This window comes from Acromyrmex echinatior, chromosome 10, assembly GCF_024713525.1.
Source record: "Acromyrmex echinatior isolate Ae372 chromosome 10, ASM2471352v2, whole genome shotgun sequence".
NCBI classification, from domain to species: domain Eukaryota; kingdom Metazoa; phylum Arthropoda; class Insecta; order Hymenoptera; family Formicidae; genus Acromyrmex; species Acromyrmex echinatior.
This window is the reverse complement of record NC_141861.1, coordinates 1,569,966-1,597,578: the sequence shown is the minus strand read 5'-3', so window position 1 is coordinate 1,597,578 and position 27,613 is coordinate 1,569,966. Positions and strand designations below refer to the sequence as shown.

The 27,613-nt window shown below is 36.8% G+C and overlaps 1 long non-coding RNA gene across 5 annotated transcripts in view; it reads left to right on the top strand.

Moving 5' to 3' along the window:
- LOC147908200 (uncharacterized) overlaps positions 1-27,613 on the top strand; it is a 160,809-nt gene that overhangs the window by 5,042 nt on the left and 128,154 nt on the right. For 2 of the 5 annotated variants that reach the window (XR_015546524.1, XR_015546523.1), the window contains exon 1: positions 23,679-27,185. The exons of 1 other annotated variant lie outside the window; for it this stretch is intronic. This is a non-coding gene — a long non-coding RNA (uncharacterized LOC147908200). Of the gene's footprint in view, positions 1-2,240; positions 27,186-27,613 lie in introns of those variants that run through there. 2 more of the 5 variants (XR_015546522.1, XR_015546519.1) reach the window with 2 other exon arrangements.

The following is a 27,613-nucleotide window of genomic DNA, read 5'->3' as shown; positions in this document are numbered from 1 at the left end:
CTTGTCTATTAAATATTACAATACTATTCTGGTTCTATTCATAAAAGAAATTGGATGGATTACCATTGCTTCTTTCATATATCTAACGGTGCAGCACTGCACTATTTAGCATCTCGAAGAGTTAATAATGAAGAGACGTTGAGAGAGGAAGAGAGATAAAATGGAAGCTTGCATAAATGTGACTGCTTTATGTTTTCGAAGATACTCGAAATCGAACGTGCTCCAGTTGCAACATCAAATCGATGATAGATGCCACCTGTGTGACACGCACCGCGAAAAAGTAGATGCGCGGCGCGCATCGGAGCGATTATTTGCGCCGCGCGACTATAATGGATACGGAAAGGCCGGTTTGAATTTGCCCGAATGGGCGTATGAATGGTCGCCGTTTAGCGTAATTATTGGCGCATTGTCTACGGCACAATGCCGGGCGCGAAATTGGCATGCAAAAATCGGATGCGATCCCATTGTCGGCTATTGTCCGATCCAAGCCGTTGCCGCGTTGCACCCCCTCCCCCCCCCCTCCCTTCTCCTCCCCGCCCTTCCTCCGCGAGGCTTCAGTTTTCGAATATTTCGTCGTCGATTCTCTCGATTCCATACCGCCAATAGATTTACGCAGGGCGGCCAGCAAAAGGAATTTTCCATCGAGCACAGTGATTCTCGAATGCCTGCGTATTCACAAGCGCAGGAAACGCGACTGTTAAGCCCTCAAAAGTGCTTTCGCTATAACGGAAAAGATCTATCAAATTTTTAGATTGTTGCTTAGCGCCACAAATAAAATTTCACAAAAATGTTTTATTATTGTTTAAAAGCATTGGGAAATTAAATTAAAAATTCTAGTTTATAAATTAGAAAGAATACACGCAAGAAATGCTGGTGGAAATGCCTGTTATTAAGAAAAGTACAGAAGACATGCCTTATAAATTTTATCTGTGCCAACGATTGAAATTAGTACAGATCTTATATATAATTCGCTTATATATGCACATAATGTACATACAATTAAAGGAATTTTTATGTATTTCTTAGAATATCGTTACAGACGGAATTCTGTCGCTAAGTTTATCACGCGATTCAACCTCGTTGAAATCACTGCCTTAAAAACATTACGAATACAATGTTATAACTTCTCTCATATCAGGGGAAGAAAGCTAGATTTGTAGTGATTGGAGAGGCCAACCGGTGAATTTTGTTAGCTATTAGGCAGAGACGGCGGCTCGGTTCCGGCTCGTCTTGAAAGAAACCGTGGGCTTTTTGTGCGGTCAGATTGGCGGTCATTATGCCCACGAAATTGGGCCTTAATTGTGCTAGCGATAATGAGTTGGGTTGCTCTAATGCATCGGCATCAACTAACCACCATATATAGTATCTTGAGGTATTACCATGACGTGTGCTATACCTAACGGGTGACTCTTTGACAATCAATACCTTGATTGTATGTATGCTAATATTATCTTCTGTATTTTTTGACTTACTAAAGCGTATAATTGATCAGTTATATTATAGCATTTTAAATTATCAAATTTGACAATTAACTGAAATAGGTTATTAATCATCTAGCGGCGAATGTTGCATATTTGCAATGTTCGTTTCCAAATTAAATTTGGAATAAATTTGAATCTGTGCAGTTTAGCTACACTTACGAACTGAATATGTAACATTGAACACTGAAATGCAGTGCTTCTTACTTCAAAAAGGCTATGAATGTTGATAAAGTATATATAGATTCTTTGCTTCTAAGTGTTTTTTGAATAAAATCGATTTACAATTTTGAAATTAGGTTTGATTAAATATTTAAACATAATTTTTATTCTTCAAAGTTTCATACAAAATTGTATTTCCTTTTACAAGAACGAATTCTTTAGAATATTCTAAGACAAAATCCTAGTACATAGTGTTGAGACTATAATAGTTTTTAAATTATTGATTCACGAATTAGGACAGTGCTTACGTAATTTTTTCCCTAAAGTGGAAATGTGGGAAGTAAATATTTTTATCATTGAAGATAATAGAGAAATTTTGCATTTGTCATGAAAAAATTATATGACTGCTATCCTAAGCTCCAATAAAATTCGTGATCGTCTATTTCTTATTTTCAAGACACATTTAAATTATTGATATCTATAACTTTGTAGAGAAGAGTTTTTTATCTTTTTCATTCTTTTCCGATAATTTACGAAAACTACATGTGGTTTGTGTATAATATTATCATTATGGGAAGTATCAAGTATCTGTGTGACTCATAAATTTATATATATATATATATATATAATTGCCAATAATTTAAAAACTACTAGAGCATCAACATTTTTGTATTAAGATTTTTGTTTTAGATCATTCAAAAAAATCCGTTTTTAAAATAAACACAAGTTTTTTTTACAACCTACATATTTTATAAAATTATATATTTGATGTGATCCGATATAATTTATTAGTTCGTACAAAGAAATTTTATTTCGTTTTACTTTAATCTACATAATTAATGAATAGTTGTAACAAATGATATCAAGTTGCTCAGGACACCCGGTAGAGACAAAGGGCGGTAGAAAACGCTACTATGTGGCGACGTAGCATTATTTAATTGCTCTTCCGTTGTTTTTTCGTCGCCAGATAATTTGTGTACCTGGCGGCGATCTCTCTGTTTCTCCTTGTCCTTTTGTTCTATCTCTCATCCTGCTTGCTCTTTGTCACTCTACCCTTCTGCGACCTTATTCCTATCCGAGTTAGTTGTCCCTTTTCTACCCGTTTTATACGTCTGGGTTCAGTCATCAGTATAAGAGAAGTCGGTAATAGGTACACGAAGATTCAAACGAGAGAAAGAGAGAGAGGTAACATGGACGAAAGCTTGAGAGAGAGGTACGATCAGTCTACTCCTAATTGCGTGTAATTACCTATGGAGGCCAATTAGCTTAGATTGACCGGATGATCCGTGGACTAGCTCTTACTAAACTTCAGGTTCCAACAGGATCTTTGTATCTCTTTGTCTTGAGTAAACTCACACGAAAGCAACCAGAAATCGTCTTCAAGGATTTCTTCCTCTTTAGCGACAAACGAATAGTTTTACAGTGATAGAACGTTGCTCAGTTTCATTTGAATAACTCGAGTTTACATCCAAATAGGATAATCCTTCATAATTAATTATAGGACTCATTGTCATTTATTTTTTATTTAAATTTTCAATTAGCTGCCGCTCTCCATCTCTCGGCGAAGCCGCGTACTAATCGCAAGTGAATGCTTTTAGTGAAGAGTATACTTGTGTTAATTACATCTATTAGATATTAGGACAGCAAATTTTTAATTTGTTATATAATCGTAATACACCAGCAAAAAGTTTTTTTTTTTATAGTGTATACTCGTCAGCGGAAAGATTGCGACATTTTGTTTTTCAATGAATTTTGGAATACAGTCTGCTCACCGAGTGATTGATTCCTATATTTATGGATCCAACGATTTACATTTAACTACTCTATAAGCAAGTCTGAGGTCTGAAATCCGTTGCAAAAAATTTTGCAATCTTTTTCTGGCGAATGTACACTATAAAAAATACTTTAGGTGGAAACAACTAACTCAGGGTTGCGCAATTTTAGTTAAGAATGAAAATCAAATCAGATAAATAACTTGATGTAGTAAAAAGCATTAAAGAATTTAATTAAAGTAAAAGATTGACCGAACTATTTTATAAAGTAACGGGAATTCAATAAGTTATTAATGATACTTCACTCTGATTTTGAGCAAGGGAGTGTTTCGTGAAGTTTTTAATAGATGGCGCATATACTCGTAAAAGAGATTTGACATCTATCTGTATAAAGCGAGGATAGTTAGACCATCTTCATGTACTCCTCGCCACAACCTTTTTTTTTATTAATGTTAAATTATAATTTTTTATTGTTTTAAATAGAACAGATGCTAAGCATAGTAATAATACTATAAACTTATAAATATTTTATATAAATACAATACAACATTTCAACCTTACCAACTCGGTCGTTAATGATAATTTTACATTTAGCCAATAATAATTGGATTATAACGTTTTTACTGAAACATCATTAAAACATTTATGGAACATTAAATATTCGCTGTTGATATCAGTTATAAGAGTGGCACTGAAATAATTCATTTTTAGAGAGTAAGCGAATACTGAAAACGAAACATTATTAATAATTATAGAATCGCACATGATTGAATAATGAACTTGCATTTGATTTTAAATTATTATACCAAAACTTTTTCACGTCAAGAGATATATGTTTCTTCTGACATAGAATTTACATCTTTATGAAATATTTCATATTTTTAGATAACGATGAATCAGCAACAATGAATCAAGTGTAAGGATTTGATGATAAAGTCAAAATGTTCTGTTCAGATGACAGAATTTACAAAAATTTATAACTCCCTCTTGCACATTGTATAATAGTATGCTTGTGAATATTTTTTCAATGTTGTCACAGAGCAGATTGGGACTAGTTGAGTCAAGAGGCATGCAAATATCTCAGTAATCGAAACGCATGGACACATCTATGCTTGCGTAAGAACTTTGCGAAAAATACAGCGAAAAAATATTAGTTATAGTAATCTAGCTTAGATGACAGTTACTAAATGCTTTGATGAACCAGTTTTAATTAAATATTTGGTTAATATAATAAAAAAATGTAATATAATAAAGAACTTATATTATTAACCAAGATTTGGATATTAGTAACAAACTGGATGGTTATTATCAAACGTAAATGTGATCAAATGGCAAAATTGACATAAAATATAGAAATCATTTTTGTATTAGAATTTTTCATTCTAATTTATCTCTAGAATATATTATGAAATTATTACGTTGGTTGTGAAACATTCTATATAATTGTTTTGTTTGTTTTTCCAAATACCAAGTTTGATTTATTTTTTAATCTTAAACGTTATTTAAGCAAAAAAATGTATAAACTAAACAAATAAAAATTGATACAATGCCTGATTCTAATTTATCTTTCTACAAAATATTTTTATTTGAACTTATATAAAAGAAGTATAACTTATAAAATTCATTTTTTAACATGTCAACAATATTATGTAAGAACTATATTTGTGTACATATACAGGATGAATCATAATGAATGTCTCGATGTTTTACCATGGGAGATAAATTATCGATTGCAACTGGAAAGAGACCATGCGTTTACGTGTGTCTGTGTATGAAGGAGAGAGAGAGAGAGAGAGAGAGAGAGAGAGAGAGAGAGAGAGAGAGAGAGAGAGAGAAATTTATCTCCCGATAATAAAATATTGTAAATATCATAGTTTAACTTATGAGATGGCTCAAATGGATAAAGTATATTAAGTTACTCTGACTTATTATATTCAATATAAATTTTTCTTATTTACCTAACATATTAAGGATTTATTAAAAGTACTTAATTATTGAGTTAGATAAATATACAATTTTTTGAAGCAACTTTTTTATTAATTTATTATTATATGAAGATTTATAACAGAGTTTGAATAAAACATTGTTCAACTAGCCCCATTGTACGTAATTATAGATTAATCAAACATAAATAGTGAAATCGTAAACTTCTTCGCATCTTTTCCTTTTTCTTGGAAATTAAAAGCGAAATTTTGCTTCTCACAATTTTCATGATAATTTAAGTACGTTTTACCAAATTTTTTTTAAATCACTTTTTTAGCAAACCTATAATAAATTAAATAGAAATTAGTAAAGCTTTGAAAGGGGCCGCAACAATAAGCCATCAATATTAATTTATGATATAACGAGACCTCTATCCTAAAAAAGGAATCCTTACAAAGGATTTTTGGGAAGAAAGAAAATACCTCATCTCGAACCATATTCTTACCGTAATATTCTTATCGTATTCTTCTTGTCGTGTTTTGTACACCTGGCTTCTTTGTTTTCTTACCTGATTCTTAAAATTTTTTATTAGATTCGAAATAAAAGAATTTCCAGAAATAAATTGAAAAAATGAATTGAATGAAGTGTGAAATAAAATGAATTTTTTTTCATTCTTTGTACTAGAATAGTTTCCAAATTTTTTCTTCAATAATTTGTGACAGTAAATATTTAGCGTTTGTCATTTATCATGAAATTATCGAATTTCCTAAAGTAGATTCACATAGAGGGATCTTTACCCTTAATAAAGTGCGATTTTAACAGATAGATGAACGCTATATATACAAGAATTGTTCGAGAATGACGGCTAAATATTTCGTGCGTATAATAATAGTTAACAAGATATTAATTATTAAACATTGTCGAATATTGGTTTTCAATAATTTTTTACTGAAGTAAACTCTACTTTTACAGAAAAACAGCAAGAGACAAGAATTGTTTTTTTTTTTTCACAGAATTCTGAGAATTTTTTTCAGAATTTTTTAGTATCATATTTTTTCATGTTGGTAAAAATAGTTAACAATAAGAAAATGCAGTACTAAAAAGTTGATAAAAAAAATTTTGAAAAAATTCTTAGAGCTTGCTATACATAAGAGAAAATTTTGTAATTAGCATTCTATTTACGAAAGTTAGACGGAAGTCGAAATATCTGAATAAGTATCTGACGCTTAATAATTTCCTGCAACGTAGAGCATAGAAGAAGAAAAATAAAGAGAAAAAAAAGATAATTAATCTCTAGAACAAAATTTTTTCACAGTACATTCAATTTATCAATAAAAAATGACAGCGATAATACAAAAAAAACCTATATTAATATTTTTTACATTGATTTCTTATATTTCTTCTTTTATATTTTTTAAATACTTTATAAAAAGTTTGAAAATTATGTATCCCAAGAATAGCAGCATTTTTTATTTATAATTTCTTTTGTTTCTTAAGCAAGAAAATAATAAATCCGCGTAGAGAGATCTTTATCCTTAATAAATCAATTTATTCAATGTTAGGCTTTTGTGACTCTTATAACTGGGATTTCCTGAAATATATTGTTCCTAAAATAGCTAGTTAAATATAGTCTTTATTGATATAATGCAAGTATTAGTCCAGAATAGAACACAATTTTGCAAGAAAGACCTTTTCTAAAAAAGGTGAAAAAGATGAAAAAGGTGTTTTTTTTTGAGAATTTAAATGATAAATATTTACATCAAGTTACCTCATCTTAAAGTTGCTTTGTTCTACAATATAATGTAGGCTTTCTTGGAATTTTGAATATATACATTTATGACATTTTTAGAAGAAAAATTGAAAAATGGCAATCTGAATCTAATTGATTATTATCAGTTTTTTGTATAAGTTAATATTCTTTTTCAATAGGACGCTTTTGTGCCCAAATCTGATCTATAGTATAGATTTTATCTTAAATTTTATTGCACAATTTTTTAAATACAAAATTTATTTATATAAAATTAATGTGTAATACATATATTATTAGTTAGGTCTTATCTATGATGTGTGATTTATAAAAACACATTATTTGCCACATTATAAATACGAGGTATTAAAAAGGTTGAGTTTATGCGAATCTCTTTGACAACGAATCGAACAAGCCGAAACCTATTGTCATTTATTTTAGAAGATGCCGCGTAGAGTTACGATCTGTCTTCTTTTCCTCGAATATTGCTCTCTCTCTCTCTCTGTCTCTTTTTTTAGGGCGTTCGGGAATGTCCGAGGGAAGGGGGGTTTCCAAATTTAAGGAAATTATGAGCGTCCGAGGGTTTTAGGGAATCTTATAAAATTTTTACGTGACTTCTCTTCATGTTATTTATTAGTCCTGATTTTCATTAGGTAGTAATCCTTAAGCTGTAAGACCAATCACAGTTGAAAGGAGAATAATCGACTATCAGTTGATTTCGTACATTTTTAGTATCCTTTTTCATTTCATACATCAAATTTAGTATCACTAATGAACAATTAAATGTGAAATAATTATTTGTTTGTATTATACTGTTCTGATAAATTTTACTAATTTATACGCATTTTTATGTAAGTTCTACTTTTGGAAATTGATATGACAATTCTACGCATAAAGGATTATGTATCAGAAGTACACATATGTGTATATTTTAATATAAATATGGCGTTTTGACATTGAACGTTTTGACGTTTGATTTAGTTACATACAGTTAATATTTCTTAAGCCGGCAAATCGAATGATATTGTCCATTCTTTAAGTGTGTAATAATCTTTTCCTGATTTTTTTTTATACATTTTTATTTATACACTTCAAATTTTTGTTATTCTCTTTATCACTTATAATTTTCTGATATATTTACTTATACTGTGTGTTTACTGGATTATTCTCTTTGTTCATTTTTCTTTCTCTCTCTCTCTCTCTCTCGCTCGCTCTCTTTGTTCAGAATCTGAAATCCGGTATATCGCGATAACAACTATCTAGCGAGATATCGTCATGCCCAACCATAAAGCGTCACGGTCGCCTTTAAAGCTGACATGCTGCGGATCTCGACCGCTTCTATGATCGCGCGATCTTCACGTGCGAATCTTGCGTCAGAAAGATTTGCGACGTGTGGAATCCACAGGCTTTTAGTGGCATTGAACCGAGTCGAAGCAGAAGAGCATGAAAAAGAGAAAGAAAAGAAAGGGCAAAAGGAGTGACACGTGGTTCCCATTCATGGTTGTCTGGTATACTACTACGATTTGTGTGATTGTAGGTCGAGTAGATAGTAAGTGGAAGTTGAAGGAAAAAAACAGGGGGAGAGAGAAAGCGAGACAGAGAATACAGCAGTGTTGTTGATGTTGGAAGATACCTCCGTAAGGCAGGTAAGGGTGAGAAACAGTATGAACTAGCAGGGTTGCCACCATCACCAAATGAAGTCCACTGTTACGTCATCCCTCCGAGATGGGCAGCGGTCTCGACCTCATGTTGGTACACGCGTTGAGATCTTATGCCGTACTTGTCGAAGCTATAACCCAAGGCTGTAAAACTTACTAGGATCCAGTTTGGTCGATTCTCTTCCGATCGAACCTCTGACATTAATTCCTTTTAGCATTGGATGAGACGATCTGAATCACGATTTTCTTGCGCATTTTTCCTGCTCTAATCAACATTATTCATTCATAAGAATCGTATTCGCCACTGACAGGGTTAATCCTTTTGCATTTTGCATTAATTTTGAATATATATGCGCTAGGAAATATTTTATTCTTTAAAGAACTCCAAGAATTTTCAAAAACTTGATATTGCAGAACTCAATTTATTGTAAAAACATTTTATTTGTAAAAATTGTATTCATAATTTATATAAAATTGAAATTGGAATAATTTTAAATTTTTTTTATGGATGTGAATGTTATTTCGGCTGTTATATATATGTAGGTCAATGATAATACAATGTAATGTAATGTTTCCGCAATGCTTTACTTAAAAAAAAAAAAAGAGTCTTAAAATTTTCGGTTAATTTAATACAGACGTTTTATCGCGTATCTTTTTTTGTATTTCTTCTTCTATGTTTCTTTACCTATAACCTGCAACTCAGACCGATTTCTGTTCTCTGCTCTTCTTCACGTTGCGCTCTCTTTCTCCTGCATCTCTCCCGCAGTCCTTTACAGAAGGATTTTGAACGATAAATACGCGCAGCGTATAACTCAATATCGGGCCACGAAAAAGAAGGCGGTGGGCAGAAATGTTCGTTGTTCGACCTCGAGGGCAGACCGCGCGGGGCATTAAAAGGGAGAGGACATTAAGAACCGCCACAGATCTTGTATATAAGGATCCGCAGTTGCAAAGAGAGGATGGAGGGGATGCTCTTGGTAGAGAAAGATAAAAGAAGGCTGAGTGAGAGTGGAAGAAGAGGAGAAGGAGAAGGAGAGGAACAGGCGATGGTGAGGAGGTAGAGGCAAGGATGCTCACGTATGAGGCAGGACCTCATAACTCCTTATAATGTCCTCTTCTGCGGATGCCTAGCATACACCCCCGTTCCCGTATGCCGTCTCGGGAACACCGTGAACACACCAATGGCCCTCCTCCTCCTCTTTCTCCTCCTCCACCACCTCTTGTGTCTCCTCTCTCAGTTTCTTCTCTCTATCTTTTCGTCTCTCTTACGTTCGTCCCTCTCGCGTTCGTTCTCGTCGTTGTCGTCGTAGAAGTGTGGGTGGTTTGTGTGTACGTGCCATAAGGCCTGCTTGCAACCTCTACCTCCGGGCCGTTCCACCTCCCATCCTCCCTCGGGAGCCTGTGTACTTCTATATGCCCTTCTATACGAAAGCCATACCTTCGCCAAGGGAATAAGAGAGTTAATCTTGATATAATGGCCGCGACTGTCGCGGCCCACAAGACAATAGTCCAAGATATATCGTTAGCTTCGCCCTTTCGCGTCTCGGCGCCATTATACCGGCACGCTCGACTCTCCTTCCTCTTCTTCCTCTACTTCTCTTCCTTCTTCTTCTTCGGCGTAGTTGTCGTCGTTGTCGCGCTTGTCTTTTTATTCGCGTTCTTATTCGGCTTCACGGGGTGTTACGATGCACGTGGAGTTTCGGCGCAACGATAATGCGATTCGCGCTCGATACGCCACCGATGCGAGCTACGAGTCCGAAGGCGGGAACACAAGCTCGAATATTTCAGTACCGAAGCTGGTAGGCCGATTGGAATCGCAGATTATAGTCCATGGTTGGCATTTATTTCTTGTCTATTATTTTCATTTGCACGTATACTGTTAAATCGTGACGATTTGTGACTGCGATATTATTTTATTGCGATCGCTTCTAAAAATGTACATGTGCTATTTTTATTTAATGGTATTAATAGTACCAAATTTAAATGTGACATTTTTCCTCCGAGAATACAGAAATCAATTCAATTCAATCTACGGATGTATCGAATAGGTATCTCTTATTTTGTCATACAAAAATATTTATCCGTTGTTTAAGTCAACATCAATTAATTTCGCTCATATCGAGCGAGATAGAACGCAAGGAATCGCCTATTCGAAAAATCCGTTCTTGCCGCAAAATTCGAATTACTACGATCCCTTTAATCACGAAGAAGGAATGAAGTAGTGGAGGAAGAAACGGCGAGCCCTGACTCTCCTCGACACCGAAACTCTTAAAGACCTCCACCACCAGCCTCTCCATCCCGTCAGCCAACTCCTCCGCAAAATCATAATCTGATCTCGTATTAAGGTTCCGTTCTTGCGCTCCGCTCGGCCTCCCGCTCCCGAGTGCTCCCCTATTTTTATGCAGATCAGAAGCGAGCGCCCTGAGGTGGGAAGCTGCGCTATAAACGCTTTATAATCTCGGTTTCGTTCGCTCGTACGTGCCGTCCGTTTCGAAGGGCCAACGGGTATACTTCCACGCGTTCGTGACAGAAATCGATTAATCTCGAAGAGAACTGAATCACGAAGTCTCGATCGAAATTGACGAATAAAATTTATTCGAATAAACATGTATGCGTGCGAGACATCTGCAAAATTGCACGGGCGAGCATTTCAATTTTTATCTATAATTTCATATATCGTATATGTTTTCTTTGTCAGCACGTTTTCATTGCCATTACGTATTTTTTCGACTATGAACAACAGAGAGTGCAATTTAAAAGAATTAATTTTAAATATCCATAATTATGGAAATTTTTAATATTATAGAAAATAAAACTGTAGATTTTTAACGGTGTCCCAACATCGGTGTGTGATATATCCGAATCGTTTCTTTTACTTTGTTATAATTTTTTTTGTTAATAAAAATATATATATTTGCTTCACTCTGTTATACACCTTAATGTTTGGCATTTTGATTGAAAAAAAAAATTGTTATATGTTTGTATCTATGCGATATTTTTTTCTTATCTATTACAAGTAAATACTTGACAATGTAAAATGGTACTAAAGATTAATTGTAGATTACATATAATCTTGTTTGTTAATTAAATTAGTTAATTGAATTATATCATTAATTATATGTACTATGAATAATAAGAAAAGGGCTACAAACCAGATTTTTATGTATTTCAAATTCTTAGAACATACGTTTCGACCTTATTATTAGGTCATCCTCAGTGTAAAGAACGCAAATTTGACAAAATTAAATAAAACGGTTAAATACAAATTATACAATTTATAGTTGCGCAAAAAGTTACTACTATTTCGTCATATCTATCTTCCATAACAATGCAATGCTTTTCGTTCTGATAATATTATTGATTATATTCTTCCATCATAACAGTCCTAATAAATCCATAATGATAAAAATATTGAACACGATAAGTCGTTAAATAAAAATATATCAGCACACATTCAGTGATGAAGAAATACTACCAACTTTTTGCGTAACTATAAATTGTATAATTGCATTTAACCGTTTTATTAATTTTGTCAAATTTGCGTTTAATTTCTTTACACTGAGGATGACCTAATAATAAGGTTGAAAACGTATGTTTTAAGAATTTAAAATACATAAAAATCTAGCTCGTAGCCTCTTCTTGTTATTTATTGTTTATTATTATTGAGCTATTATAAGATTATTATTTACATTTATTATGATTCGTTATACTCAATCACGAAAAAGTAACGTTAGCTTATTCTATATTTTATCTTTACACGGATGTCATCTGGTCTTTGAGGCGTCGAAACGGAAGGACGTGGTTCACTAACGATGTCCATGGGATCACATTAAACGCATTTGGACGTTACTTGACAATGTATTAAGCACCCCTGAGCCGGTGCCACACACAAGGGGGGACCAACAGGACATGCGAGGATTCGGTTGCTCCTTCTTTCGCACAATGGTTTCCGGACTCGTGGCTCTACCTCGGTACCTCCCGAGGGGAGAAATTACCCATGAAATATTGACGGACCTCGCGATTAACCCTCCATCCAATTGCATCGCGTATGCTGCATAACCGATACTTATAACGTTTTCGTACAGGTGTGCTAATCTTTATTTCACCCTTGAATTCTGAGACTACTGTTTATTATCAATTTTGATTCGCGCTATTTTTATTAGTAATTCAACAACTGCTGAAGAAACATTTTTCTAAATGGCTGATTGTCTAATTAAACTCGTTGGAACTTCTCTTTCTTTCTCTCTCTTTCTCTTTCTTTCTCTGACTTACTTACGTTTCAATTAATTTTTCCAAGTTACGTTAACAACATTTTCTAATCTTACGTGAAATTTTAGACAAAAATACCTGGGAAAAAATCTGGAAATGTTTTAATAAGATTTTAGTAAACCCTATTACCGAATGTTTATATGTGTGAATTCTAAATCGTTAACCAAATAATATTTGCTTTCTCATTGTAACTACTGTTTACCTTGGCGCTAATTAGAAATGTAACATCGGTACGTTATTTTTTTCTTCAGTTTTCTCGTAACGCGCGAACGTAGAATGCATTTTTTCGTGGAAGCACGGAACTATCCGCTGACGGATAATCAAGAAAATAACCGAATGCGCCGTTGCGACCATACACGCAGCACGACGTATTCCAGTTTTTTTCTCAGCGAGCGTAGCACTTTAATCATCTCGTACTTGGCCGAGTACGTCATGCTCGTCCTGCTTCTACAACCGCCAATGTTTTTACCGACGAGAGAAAGAACTTGCCGAGCAGAAAATCGGCCCGATAGATTCGGGGATGTTGCATCCCGCTCCCAGCAAGGGTGATAATGCCAATAGATTTGTGTATGTGCGCAACTGTACGTCTCTCTTTCTACGTATGTATGTGTGTGTGTGTATTTCTCTATACGTATGTATATATATGTGTGATAGACCGAAGGGATAGAAACGTCGATCGCCGTACGGTGGCCAGCGATGCTTATAAGAATCTACTTCTCGGGTGGAAACGTATCCAGAAGGGTATCTCGAAGGGGTAGTTGGCGCGGCCATTAATTCATCTGTTCGTTGATTGCCTGACTGCCCCGCGCGTTCCCGCAGCTTACCGTTCTTCTCTCCGCACTTTTCTAATTAATTTCTAACTCGAGGTATCGGCCTGCCCTCCTCGAACGATTTCTTCCTCGCGTGGTAAGAGGGAATGGAACGTTTCCGTCGTCACTTTTATAGGCTAGTGTAATCGATGCCGACGACGGTGGAGTGACTTCTGGGTAGTCTGGACAGACCTACGCGTTGACTTGTGACTAACTTAGGGAAGAGAGTTTTAGCCTAAATTGATCGTACAAGAAAATATACGCGCACACACGCACACACACACACACGCACACGCACACATATACATAAGCGATCAAGTTTATTTAGCATAATCAGTAACTCTTCAAATATCTTTCCCTATATTTTATTTATTGTAGTTATATTCGTTGCTGTTAGTATTGTCTGCATTGTTTTATGTATTATTTAATACAAAAACATACACATATACACATAAGATACGAAGAAATTTATTTAATATAATCAGTAACTCTCTAAATACCTTTCCCTGTATATTGTTTATTGTTGTAGGCAGTATTTGTTGTTATTACAACTGACAATACATGAATTGTGATGCTTGAAAATACATAAATTATAACAATAAATCACATATAATTATAAACTCTTGTTTGTTCAACGAAATATTCTTCATCTAAATCAAGGCTTTCAAGATGAAATGTTAATTTTGGTATTGTTAGAACAGAAATATAAATAGCTGATATTCAAGGATCAGTATGTTACTTGACAATTATAGAATTCGTCGAATCGACTTTCGATAAATGATACAAACGAATGGTCGATGCTCCGCGTAATTCTTATCTTGTCTTCATTAGACACACCGCTTCTGGTCGCGTGATATTGACTCGTGTTCTCATTTGTTCGAATCGAATCAACCGTGCACGACTAATCGTGTTAAATTGCGCCACCGAAATAGAGAAAAACGCGATGTATCTTGCATACATCGCCATGCCACCTTTATCCATTACATGCATAATCAAGTGATGAGTTTTGTTAGTGATATTAGGTCGATCCTGCAAATGAGATGAGTGCATTTACTCTCTAATTCATTCTAAATATGTGGCACAAAAATTAATATAGCTTATAAAAATCACTATCGAAACCTATCAAAGTTATTATTTTACGTAATTAATTACTCATTTGATTGCAAAGCATTTGATTGCTGATATCGGTGAGTCATCTGTATTATCATTTAAAGATTTGACTATTAAATAACATGTTTTCGAAATCATTTTAATGTTTTTTAGTCCAGAGAATGTACTGAATAAAAGGCAATTTGGATAATTTTATTTTCATTTTGACGTGCCAAATTTGTAAATTGGTAATACCCGAACGATAAAGATTTGAAGCTTCGTGGCGCTAAAATTCATGTGGACAGTTTTTATTATATGTATATAAACCATTTGTGTATTCATGTATTCTATATAGAGAAAAAGACAGTGAATTTTATGTATACGGATGACAACTGCAGATAATTACTCTATCACTGATTGTAAATTGTTTAGCACCCCTTTAAATATGCGTGTATCTTTGAGAAAATTTTGATTATAATTTGTATAAAAGTAAGTTTTTTTTTTTACAATTTTCACGTTGCTTTTAAAATTTAGATACCTTTATAGTACCACCTTTATAGTAGCATATTTCTTAACATTGACATACATCACGTGACTCGTCGTATTACCGATTTCTTGCATTACGTTCGCACAGAATACAAATCACGACGTACCAATCGCGTGATTAGGTCTTATTGTTATCATGGCTCGCGGACTTGTCATTATTTCCAGTATTTTTTAAATTATCGTCATACATCAAAGTGATCATTATACCGATACATTCGCACAAAAAGGGAACGCAGCCTTGGTAATTAACCGCAACACATTCACTTACGTAATTATAAGAATTTCAGCCCGCTAGAATGATGGAGTCATTGACGCAATGCGGACACGCGTTAGATAATGCTCGGTGATCAGAATAACCATAGCGTGACCGGACGTGTAATTTCTGAAAAACTACAGCCCGACCGCGCGTAGTCGCTCGTCATGAAATTCCAGGGCTGCAGATAATGTGGAGCTAGTTTCGTAATCTTGTTGTAATGCTTAATTAAAGTTTTAGTCTAGATGGGAATATTCAGTAATTTCGATAATTGTCAATCAACTTGCAATTATTGGAAAGCCCTGTTGAGCTTATGTATTGATACACTCTGAAAAATAACGGTGTCTATATATAATTTTCACTATGTCGGTGTTAATGTTAACACCAATGATGTGGATTTAAAATCCATATCAGAGGTGTTAAATCACGGAAATTATTAAGTACTCTTAAAATTATTCGTTTTTTATTTCTAACTTTTTTCATCTTTTATAGCTTTGAAATACAATTTTTTACAAAGGGTCGCACTTAAGATGCGATTGACCCTTGTAAAAAAATATTCCTTTATTTTTTGTTTAGAAAACTATATTTAAAGCTCATAAAAATCAAAAGGAAACACTCATTGGTTACCTTGTAAGATTGAAAGCTGTGAAAAAAGAATTTTTTTGCGTATGTGTGCGTGTGATATTGATGTAATTATATATATTATAGTAACGTGATGTTTCGTGAATCATATATGTATGAACGCACTTGGTCGATAAAATAGATATCCTAAATAACGACGATAAATATCACCGTTAATTTTCAATTAATAAACAAAAGTAACATGTACAACAGAGAAACATAATTCTACAAAGGCTGTAAAGACATTTCTTTTCATTAATCGTATGTAGAATCTGCGTTCAGTCGTTTATGGCTACCGCCAGTTTCATTGCGAACGCCTTGACTTTGGGGTGCGTCGATACTTATAACTGGCTACCCGCACGACACCATTTAGGCATGATTGTCGCTTCGGTGACAAGAACTACTCGAACATTTGTGGATCTCACGTTCCCCGCTGCTCTCGGTTTAAAGAGCCTCGTAAACAAAGGAACTCTCCCAGTGCTACTTGCGAAAGCTGCAACATTTTTTTCTCGCGCTCCCGCTTTTCTGTCTCTTGTTCGCTTTATCTCTCTTTCTCTCCTGGCTAAGTGCCATTATATCGGCATAGACTACGCCCTGTACTGCACACGTGTAATAAAACGAGGAGAAAGGCGCAGGTCGGGCGAAAGACAGAGATGAGAGAATTGAGCGGACCGTGGCCTGTGCGGTGGGCAGACTTGGGTATTGTGATGCAAATGTGTCTAATCGGTCGAGCCAGCCGACCATATGTCCGTTTGTGCACGAGAGGTACTCCGACGTTGCGTTGCACTGAGAGGTATACGCTAAACCTAACCATTAATCATTATTGCACGCTAATGATGATCGCGAACACGCTTACTTAATCGTACATTTTGTTCTCAGCAACTTGGAGCATCAACATGCGACAAGAGCTGTCGTTAACCACTCGCATAGCGCCGTTCCTGACACTTTTTAAAAAGGTTACTGTATTGAATTTATTACGGTAGTCTGTTTACGTTTGAAGTCTTCCTGGTTGTATACCTGCTTATTATGAGCACTGACGGGTAATCACAACAGATCACGACAATTAACACTTTCTTTTATTATTTCCGAAAGTTTATGTTCCCTTCGATCTTATGGCTATTAAAATCTGTAAAATCTAGAAATACGTTCGAATGTCACGAGTTACACGTGGCAAACTGTTATGTATGACAGGATGTTTCGTTTTCATTAACTTATCTCAAGAACAAATGAGATCTCGAAATCTAGTTTTTTTTTTTAATGTTCTCGTGGGGGATATATTTTAATAAAAAGAAATTTGACTCTTAGTGGGGACGTCATAAAGATAAACTTCATTTTTTTAATGGAAATTTAATTTTCTAAATATCTATATTGGTAACCTTTTACGATAACTTCATCATTCTTAATCTTGTAAGTATACATTGAAATAAAAATCCTACGTAAATTGCGAGAGACATAATGAATATGTTGTATATATTACAATTTTCACTTCGTAATTTCGGATTCGATCTGCTTTTAAAGTTACAAATGTTTTGAAGCATTCTTTGATTGGTCAATTCGTAAAATTCTTTCTTCTAATTAATCAACGAAGCATTTGCGGTGTTAAATACATCAAACTTTTTGTCTGAAAGCTGTATTAATTTTAACCAACACTTATGAGGCATATATACGCGATAAATCTATTTCTAAATTTGCCGATTATGAATTGATTACTTCTACAAAGACTTACTTCTACGCATTACCCCTAGAAAATATAAATATATTTTTATTGAATCAATATTTCGTGTATCCATAATGGAATATCAAAAGATATTCAGATTTTGCCTACTATCGTGTTAATTAATTCAGATTATAGAGATTACGGCGTATTTGAAGACGTGATTTAAAAAGAGTCAGGTGTCCCGACATCTGCCTTCCGTCTCGTAGCTTAATTTCGAGTCGATCACGGCGACGGTAATTCGTAATGTGCGCGTTTGTAACCCGATACAATTCCATCCCAGTCGTCGCTTCGTCATCCGGTTATCCGGCCTAACCGTGGCACATCTATATGCTAATGACGGCCGATTCATTACGCAAAATGCGCACGGCGGGCCATTATCTTTTTTTTCTGCGAGAGGTGCGGCGCGGGAGCGACGTCAGAGAAAAGCGCGTGGAAACAGAAACGCAGGAAAGGATGAGGGGGGGGGGGGGGGAAAAAAGGATCGAAAAAGGAGAGGAAACGGCCGATCACTGATTTCCATACGCGTTAACGGTTCGCGAACGGCAGTTGGTACTCGAGAAAGAAGAAGAAGAAGAAGAAGAAGAGAGAGGGAGGGAGAGGTTTCGCAAACGCATTACTGCGAGCTCCGACGTATATTTAGGTCCTGATTATTTATGATTACGATTATTCCGGACAGCTTTCGAGCGCTTTATTGAATGTTTAGCATGTGCCGGCCACGCTAATTCTGAGCTGTGCGTTTATAGCCGTATGGGTGGAAAGAGAGAAAGAGGGAGAGAGTGGGCATCATGGGCTCTCTCCTCCTACGTGCGCTCCTTAGACGAGTTTTCGCTCTGTCGCTAATTCGACCCATTCGATCAAATTACTCGCCAGCGAAACAGCCTCAACCCCCCCCCCCCCCCGCTACCGTATTTCGCTCTTCCCTGTCGTTTTCTTTTTATCCTTCCACTCTGCTCTTCCGCCGGCTAATGATGATCGTTAATCGTCCTTCTTAGACCTCCCGATCCATCCGTCTCGGGAAATATCTCGCTCGCGATTCTATATGATAATCATTTCCTCCGTGAATTGAGCGCGACCCGAATTGACGTCAACTCAAAGTGGGGGTTTACCTCAAGATGCCGGTGGATGTCGTTAACTAATTATAGTTGAGCCCGCCAAATAGTCGCCTATGCCGCGAGTACTAATGAACACTTGAGTAAACACATTTTACCGTTTTCCCTTCGCATCTTGAAGCTATCTCGGAACAGGCAAGACGTCTAGCGGGAAGTCAAATGTGCTAATGACATCAGGTGGAAGGGAAAGGAAGAGAGATGAGAGCTCAGAGGAGGATCGAAGCCCGAAGAGTTTCTCGATACTTTTGAATTCGAAATATTTTATGATATTATCGATGAGTCTTTGTTTATTTTTTTAAACGATACTTGGAAGTCTCGAAAAAATTAATGAAATTAATTAGTAGAAGGAAGGAGTTATGGAATAATTTTATGGAATATCATTTTATTTATATTCATGTGACACAGGTATTTTTGGTACACAAGTTTATTAGCTATAGTATCAATTATATATTATAGATAAAAGTTCTTTTGATATAGAACGAACGTAACTTACAAAGAAACCAAATTTAGGTAAAAAAAAAAAAATTTATTATTTACTCAAACTTAGACAAAGAATACACATAATTGGCAAAACTGTTTACCTGCAAAAATGCAGCTTTTACGACAACACTATCGACCAATCATACCGTCTAAACAGACTGTGAAGAAGTAATAATTGTCGCATTCCTTCTTTTAATTATAATTTGGATAAGTGTCTTAATTTCGTCGAAGCATCTTTACGAAAAAATGTCTTTGTTAGTCGAAATTATCCCGTACATTGCGGCCGACCTTGCAGTCTAAGAAAAACAATGAGAAGGCAAAGCATGGCGTGTACCGAGAGCGATACGTGTGCGGGCGTGTGTGCTATTTCGAGTCACAAATGTTCGACTCAACGCGCTTCGACTGTGATTGCGAGTTCTGATGGTTGCGCGGATCGTTGCGCCTGCGGTGTAGGTGGTGCACAATTTATCCGAAATAATTACTGCGGCGATAACCGGAACGCGTACGAGCGTATTTGGGACGCGGGCGTCTCTCGGGGTTCTCTATTTCGAGGCGCGGATGTTTCGACTTTAATTAATCGGTCCGCTTTTATAATGTAAGTGCCGGCGCCGTGTATGTTCGAAATAACCGCGTAAGACACAACGTAAGGCGTCCAATAGCCCCAACCGGTTCTGCGATAAATCACGTCGCGCCGTGTGATGCTAATTGACAAGAAGCGATTGTTAAACTTTCGAGCATTTGCCAGCATCGGAGCTCACCTCTGCTCTAGTCGTAGTCCTGCTATGTTTGGAAAGCGTCAGTACGCGGAACGATTTCTCGTGGGATCTTTTATAAGTAATTGAAGCATCGCGCTGTACTCGTATGTTGGTATTCGTATGTTGCAACTTATTGAAGTTTTACGCGATTGGATTTGTCGAATTTACGTTTTTTTTTTTTTATAAAGATGTGATTTAGGAAGATAGTAATCAATATTTCACGCTACTTTTATTAAAGACTATAATTTTTTTCTATTTAAGAAGAATGTTTTTTTGCTGAACGATAATATCGGTTAAAAAAGTTTGATCATAAATACAACCTTGAAAATAACTGCGAAAAGTAATGGCTCATGCAATGCATTTATCATATTTTACTGCAGTTTTACGTAAATAACTTTTAAACGAGAAAGATCCACGAACGTTTGCACGAATCTTTACTGTAGTGTTGTTAGTATATGTAAAAGAATTTATTTTATTTTGTAATGCTAATTACATTTTAGAAATAAATACTACAAAACGCGATTTTATATAAGAATCAAGACTAACTAAGAAAAAAATTAAATAACTTTGAAGTAAATAATAGAATTGTGCTCATAATTTATACAGATACTTAAATGTAATAATATACATAAAAAGATACATACGGTACACAAATTCCATATAGAACAATCTACGAAATTTTAAACTTTGGATAATATTTTGTGACACATACATCTTTAATGTTTAATATATTTTAATGTGAACTTGTATCCGTTTTAAAAGCCCCTTATTTCGTACAATTATGCATCGTACTACACGATCAATACTATTGATTTCTTCATAATTTTTTGAATATTTTACCTTTATATCTTACTCTGATATTAAGTGACAATCTGAATTCACGTCTACTGCTATTTTACGATTGTTTCTGAAATTCAGCGCGTCTCGGAGGAAAACGTCAGCTATTTTCGTACGGCAACTGCTTGCATGTGGAAGTCGACTCATAGATAATTTCCTGTCGTAGCATACGGTTTACCATGAAACCGCGAACGCCGCACGCGGCGTTCGATGTGCCAACGAGAAACATTACAAATAATTTCAGCGCTCTTCTAATCCCGTATCTCTGTAGATATCGGTCGACCCACTTTAATCCGAACTTGCCGCTGCTCGTCCCCCGTTGAGAATACCTCATTTATTTAAACGAATATCCGCCAATTAAAGTACAGATTGCGGCAGATAGGTGGGGGTAATCCGCAATAATTATCGCGTCAACTCGCGTGGACCGCGAACTTTAGCGCCGCGGGCGCCGGATATTTCGAGCGCACACACATTCCGTCTTTAGACATGAACTCATTGATAATACTTTCCGGTGAAAGCGCGTCGTATCTCCGTAACGCCACGGAAACCGTGCTACGATATCCGTTACACTGAGAAAAAAGAATTGTTTATTTGGCGAAATTAATTTATGTCTTTGAAGAAAAATTTTGTCTTTAAAGAAATAATGAAAACAAAGTTTTAGAGCGATTGGAATCGACGCAAAAGACGATGCATATTTATTTTAATAAAAATTTAATTTTTAGCAATTACGTAAAATCGTAAAAATGAAAAAAACATGACGTTCGTTTGGTTCCAGTTTGAGTCTTCATTGATAATATTTTATTTTTAAATTTTAAATTATATATTGCAAGCAAAAAACCTATATGATATTCGCATCCTTAATTAATAAAATTTTTTTTGCGTCTCATACCTTGAGTGAACCAATTCAAATTTCCATAGCAAAAAGATATTTTAAGAGTTGTCTTAATTTTTTGCGATGAAAAATATGTGTATTTAAGTCAAATATATTATTTGATTTAAATACTTACATTCTTTATAAAAAAAAGAAAATAAATAAATAAATAAAGATGAATTAAACTAATTTAGTGAAATGAAGAATTTTTTTCAATATACGTATTATTATACTTAACGCGATGTTAGCTTGCCTGGACATCGAGTGTGCTTACGTCACATTAACGTAAGCTCCTATAAATGTCGCTTTTATGTTACTTTGGCTGCTGCCAAATTTGATTAACGAAAATTCGTTGAATGTTGATATCGATTACCTTCAGTTTGAATGGATTCTCGATGACGATCGAAGCCAAGAATAAGGAATATCAAATTACCTTTTAAAAATATCAAATTATTGCTGTTTCTTAGAATAAATATCTTCGTAATTTAAATGGATAGCTTCACGCACTTGGTGTATTTAAATATTAACACGCACGCACGATGCTTGTTACTTAAAAATACAACGCGAATAAATGTTACTGGTATCATAGTATATGTCATCTTGCTTTAGAAATAACCTCTTATCTTGCATAAAAGATATCCTTAGTACAATCGATCCTGTTGCATAAAGCACGCATCAACACAGATAATCGAACTTGATCCATAAAGAAAGTCATTCACAAAGCCGAGGGTTTCAACTGTAAGTGCACTTCGCGCTTACAAATGGATAGATGAGATAAGCTCGACGAGCATGTGTCGTATAATGTCTGCGTGGCGAAGTTCACAAATTTGAGCGGATAAAGAAAATGTCGTGTCCGGCTGGCAGAGTCACGTTTCCACTCGTCGATTCTTCTCCGCAGCCACGCTTGACAATAATAATATTATCCCTAATCGTGACCAGGAGAGAAAGAGAGACTGAAACTGCTCATCGTTAACATCTACATTCACGCGCCTCGAAGGTCTAACTCGTTTCGATCCGCGCCGGACGTCAGTGCGTTTATTGAAAATAAATACACGACGTCGCCGCGCCTCTCATTACAAAACCCGAAGACGAAACCTCCGAGTCTTAAGTGCCGGGACCTTTCGCCCCGGTGATTACCGCCGACGATGGTATCGCGTGAAAGGTGTCTTTGCACTCACGGCGTTTTCCACCGACCGAAGTCACGTGCTGAAGGGAGACGGACAAGCACCGCGGCGGAAGAGAAAAAGAATACAGTACTCGGCTTGTACACCTCATCTTTAAATAGCGATGGACGTCGCGAGCGCGGCAAAATTCATTTCCAAGTAGCTACGGACGTTTTAGACGGACCACCCACGGCGACCATCCTCACCGTCCGCTCGCACTACAATCGGGTTCTTCCCTGACGTTTCTCTCGCGAATTAAAATTGCACTTCCTATCGCTAATGTCGCCCATACGATTTTATAAGCGTTAGTCCTCGCAGCATCAAAATTATACACGCGAACGTTTTATTATTTCTTTAAGCGATTCCTTTCGATTTTTATTCCGATAAAAATACTTTAAGATTCTGAAAAGGTATTTAGAATTATCTGAAGAATGTCTTGATGTGACGATAACGTCTCTTTGATGTTAATCGATCTCGGCGTGAATATGATTGATGAATAAGTGTCTGAAGTGCTTAAACTTTTTTTTTTTTTGAAAATTTATAACGAAGAAGAAGAGATACGAAGGAGGATGACAGAAACCTTAGCGAAAGATTGCAATAATTCCATCAAGAAATGTTTACTCGCTGCTCTTGGATTTCAAATATTTCTGGGACTCTTTCTTGCTTCGAAAATTCGATTAATGTTTCATGTTTGGCGCGGTGAAGTTCTTCCGTTTAACGAGAGATTCTACAAATTGTGCGAACTACTTTGTTCTTTCACGGACTTTTGCGCTTGATCTCAGAACGCATAAGCAATCAATGACTTTTCCTTCCACTTTGCTGGTTCTCGGATGATCAATAGCGACTGTTACAAAGTTCTGCTGTATAACTATGTCAATTAGATTGTTTGCTGTGTGAATTATGTCACCCGGAACGGGATTCTTGACGTCACCGAAACGTTTCTTTTATGAGTGCATACTATGCTGAAATGATTATCTAGAGAGATAACTTTTTGAGAGAGACTGTACGCTAATAATCGTAAACAGATACGTGCGAAAGAAAAATACGAGATGTTCAATGACAGGAGGACAAGCGACAGAGACGTCTATATGAACAACGTTCGAGCAGAGATTCCTCTATCAATTACAATAGCCTTCCTTTCCATCGGAAACACTGCATCAAAATGGATATCATGAAGTGCTTTAATTTGATCTAATTTTATTCCAGTACAAAACAAGCGACGTGCCAAACATAACAGACATTGAAGAGTACAATCGATAATCAGGCGTGAAATCGAGATTAGTAAACAATGTATGTTAAACAAAAATAATTTGCGCTTATTCGTGATTGTGCATAGTCGCATAAAGCGTCGCCAAATAACAATTGGTGCCATTATATTTAATAAATAACAGAGAATAAAGGAAAAAATGTTCTTTGAAACTTCATTGTGGCGAATCCGTTTCATTGCGTGCGAAAGTACTTCTTCTTCCGTACCTTTCCCGACCTTTCCCGAATTCGTTAAATTTTCAAACCTAAGCTTCGGCCATCTATTCATCAATCATGATCGCGCATGCTGGGATCAATTACGCAGCGAGAGGCGCGAATCTGTTAGACGCCGTCTCTCTTTCTCTTTCGCGGATTTCGATAGTATCGTTGCTCCTGACGTCACCGCGGCGTTTAATGAGCGGCTACCAGAGAGTAGTTCTCCCCACATCCTCCCTACCGCGCGCGGGTGATCGCGACCAGAGGGAGACGGAGCGAATGGTGGAGGCAATGGAGGGGGCGTAGGGAGAGCGAGAAAGACAGAGAGGAAGGGGAGAGAGGTAGTATCGTGTCGGACGCTGGACGAGGCGCACGCTCGATGCGAGACAGCGCGTGTTTTCATGCGTGCGAAAGATCGGTGGAAGCGGTACCAGGACAGGACCACGGTCGATCCTGGACGTCCACATCGTCCTGGTCGTAGGAGTCGCCGCGATCTGTTCCCGCGGCTACCCGAGAGACCAGTTCGGAACGTGGTTACGAACGTTGGTGCTCAGCCACCGCCGCCGCCGCCGCCGCCGACCACGCGGCACACCTACGCACGTACGCACGTACGCACGTACACACGCGTGACAAACGCGTGAGTGCGACGAAGACGAACGGCTACCGAGCGCGACCGACCGCGGACGAGGACCCACGATCGTAGCTCGAGGCGTCCTGGCGCGCAGCCGATTGGTCGACTATCCGAGGAAGTGGTCACCGCCGACAGGGTTCAGACCGGGTCGCCACGTGAGTCGAGTGCAGCAGCGCGCGCGAAATCCCCGACTTTTTCGAAGACTCCTTCCGCCAAGTTCCCTTCCGCATTGGGGGTCGAACAAAAAGATTGGGGGTCGTGCAATTTTCATCGGCAGCTGTCTATCTCTCTGTGTGACCGAAGAGAGACGTCACGTGTAGACGTGATCCTGACTCTCACGTTTTGGTGTGTGGTACCAAACGCGGCCGAACTTGAAGAACGCGATGAGATCGCTTGAGGAGACTTTCAGATGAGGAGTAACGCATTGCTCTACATCTCTTTCACGTTATTTTTCGAGCAGCCTGAATTCTTTACTCCCGATGATGTTTGTCGTACAGAAGACAAGAATCATATTAACGAGGAGCTTACAAAGTTTCTATTGAAATGGAATTAACAGAGATTGTGTGATCGGGAAAGGAACTTATGAACGTATCGTCAAACTCACGTGACTTCGTTTACTTGCTGAGTCACGTTCGTGATAGAGAGGCGGAGTTGTGTCTTTAAAAGACTTTGATACGTTAGCTAATCCCAAGGATTATTAAAAGTCGTCTCGGGCATTTGCACGTTTCCGAGAGAGACCAAATCAAACTGTTCTCACACTCCTTCCCCCTTTACTGTACTCCAGCTTAGAATACTTATATATTATTCGTGTACGCGGATTAACTGCACAATTAACTGCAAACGGACGTTTATCAATCGGCGCAATTTTCGATCGAGTTTCAAAGTTTCATGTTGAAATGGAGAGCGCAAATGTAACGCGGGTTGACGCTCTCCGACTTTGCCATCGATTTACTTAATTTCTTACACTGTCCAAGGAGACCGACACGTTGACGTGGTCGCACTCGCCACGTGAGTGATCGATCGCGACCTAGGACAACGTTGCGCACGCCGTTCTTCTCGCCGAGTTTGACGTTCCAAGTCGAAGTCCCGAAAAGCCCGCACGGCATTGACTTTTCGAGCCGGAAGCGAACTCGCACTATGAGTTTTTGGTGAAGATGGAAGATCAATCCGGTAATCAAGGTGAGGGTAATCAAGGATCGAGGAATGAGACTCGGATACGCGTTTCGTGAACGATCCCAATTCCCATTCTGTGATCGCCGATACTCGCTAAAGCGATCGTACGATGTTGAAATAAACTTCGCTATCGCGAAGTTGAAACGACGGTGTGCACGCATCTCAATAGAAATTGCGCGGTGAAACTCGAAATGCGACGAATTATATCATTAATTTCGATCATCAGCGTGCGTTGAGCGCGGAAACGATTTGCTGGTGATTATTGTCGAGCGCGTTTGAAACGGAAAATTTTACGAGTATTTCGCGACGTTCGCGAGATATTGACAGTAGTTCCACGTGACTACCGGATTGAGATTGCGAACGTTTTGCGAAGAGAAAGAACGCGGGAGCCAAATGCGCGTTTTCCAAAATTAATCGAGACGATGATACGTCAAGGACCGCAATGACGGTGAACCTCAGTGAACTTAGTGAAAATCAGAGGGAAGAGAAAAGTAAAAAGGTGATGCGTGCTTCGAAGAAGTAACGAGAAACTCCGGCTGTGAGAGAAGTGTAACGGGCATTTAAAGACTGTCGCAACTTGGATCAAGCTGGATTTTGTGTCTCTAGCATGTCGCCCTTTCCTCTTGGGATTTCGATATTTTCGCGATACTCTCCTTCTGAGGTGAGCACAGGACAAATACGATGTATTTATAAGTCACGGACTTTCACGGAGCGTTTAATAAACTCAATAATTAATACATAAATCAAATACACGGTATATTACGAAGATATATGACTTTTCTACTTTTAGAAATATCAGCGAAAAGGAGAACGAATCACGTTAAAACGAATTAATTGAACTAAATGTTTGTGGATTCCGTTTTAGTCCAAACTTAAATTCTGCTTATTCTTTCGAACACATTTTAATTAAATGAGAAAATTGAAGACAAAATTATCAAGATAGCAATGAATCACAAATTGAAGTCACTCCAATTTAGCTGACTAATCCAAGGAATTCATGAAAACTAACCACGAGAACAAAACATATTTTTACACGAAAAAGTGCCTGATACTTTTCATTGATCGCAATGCTATAATTAGGACAATATC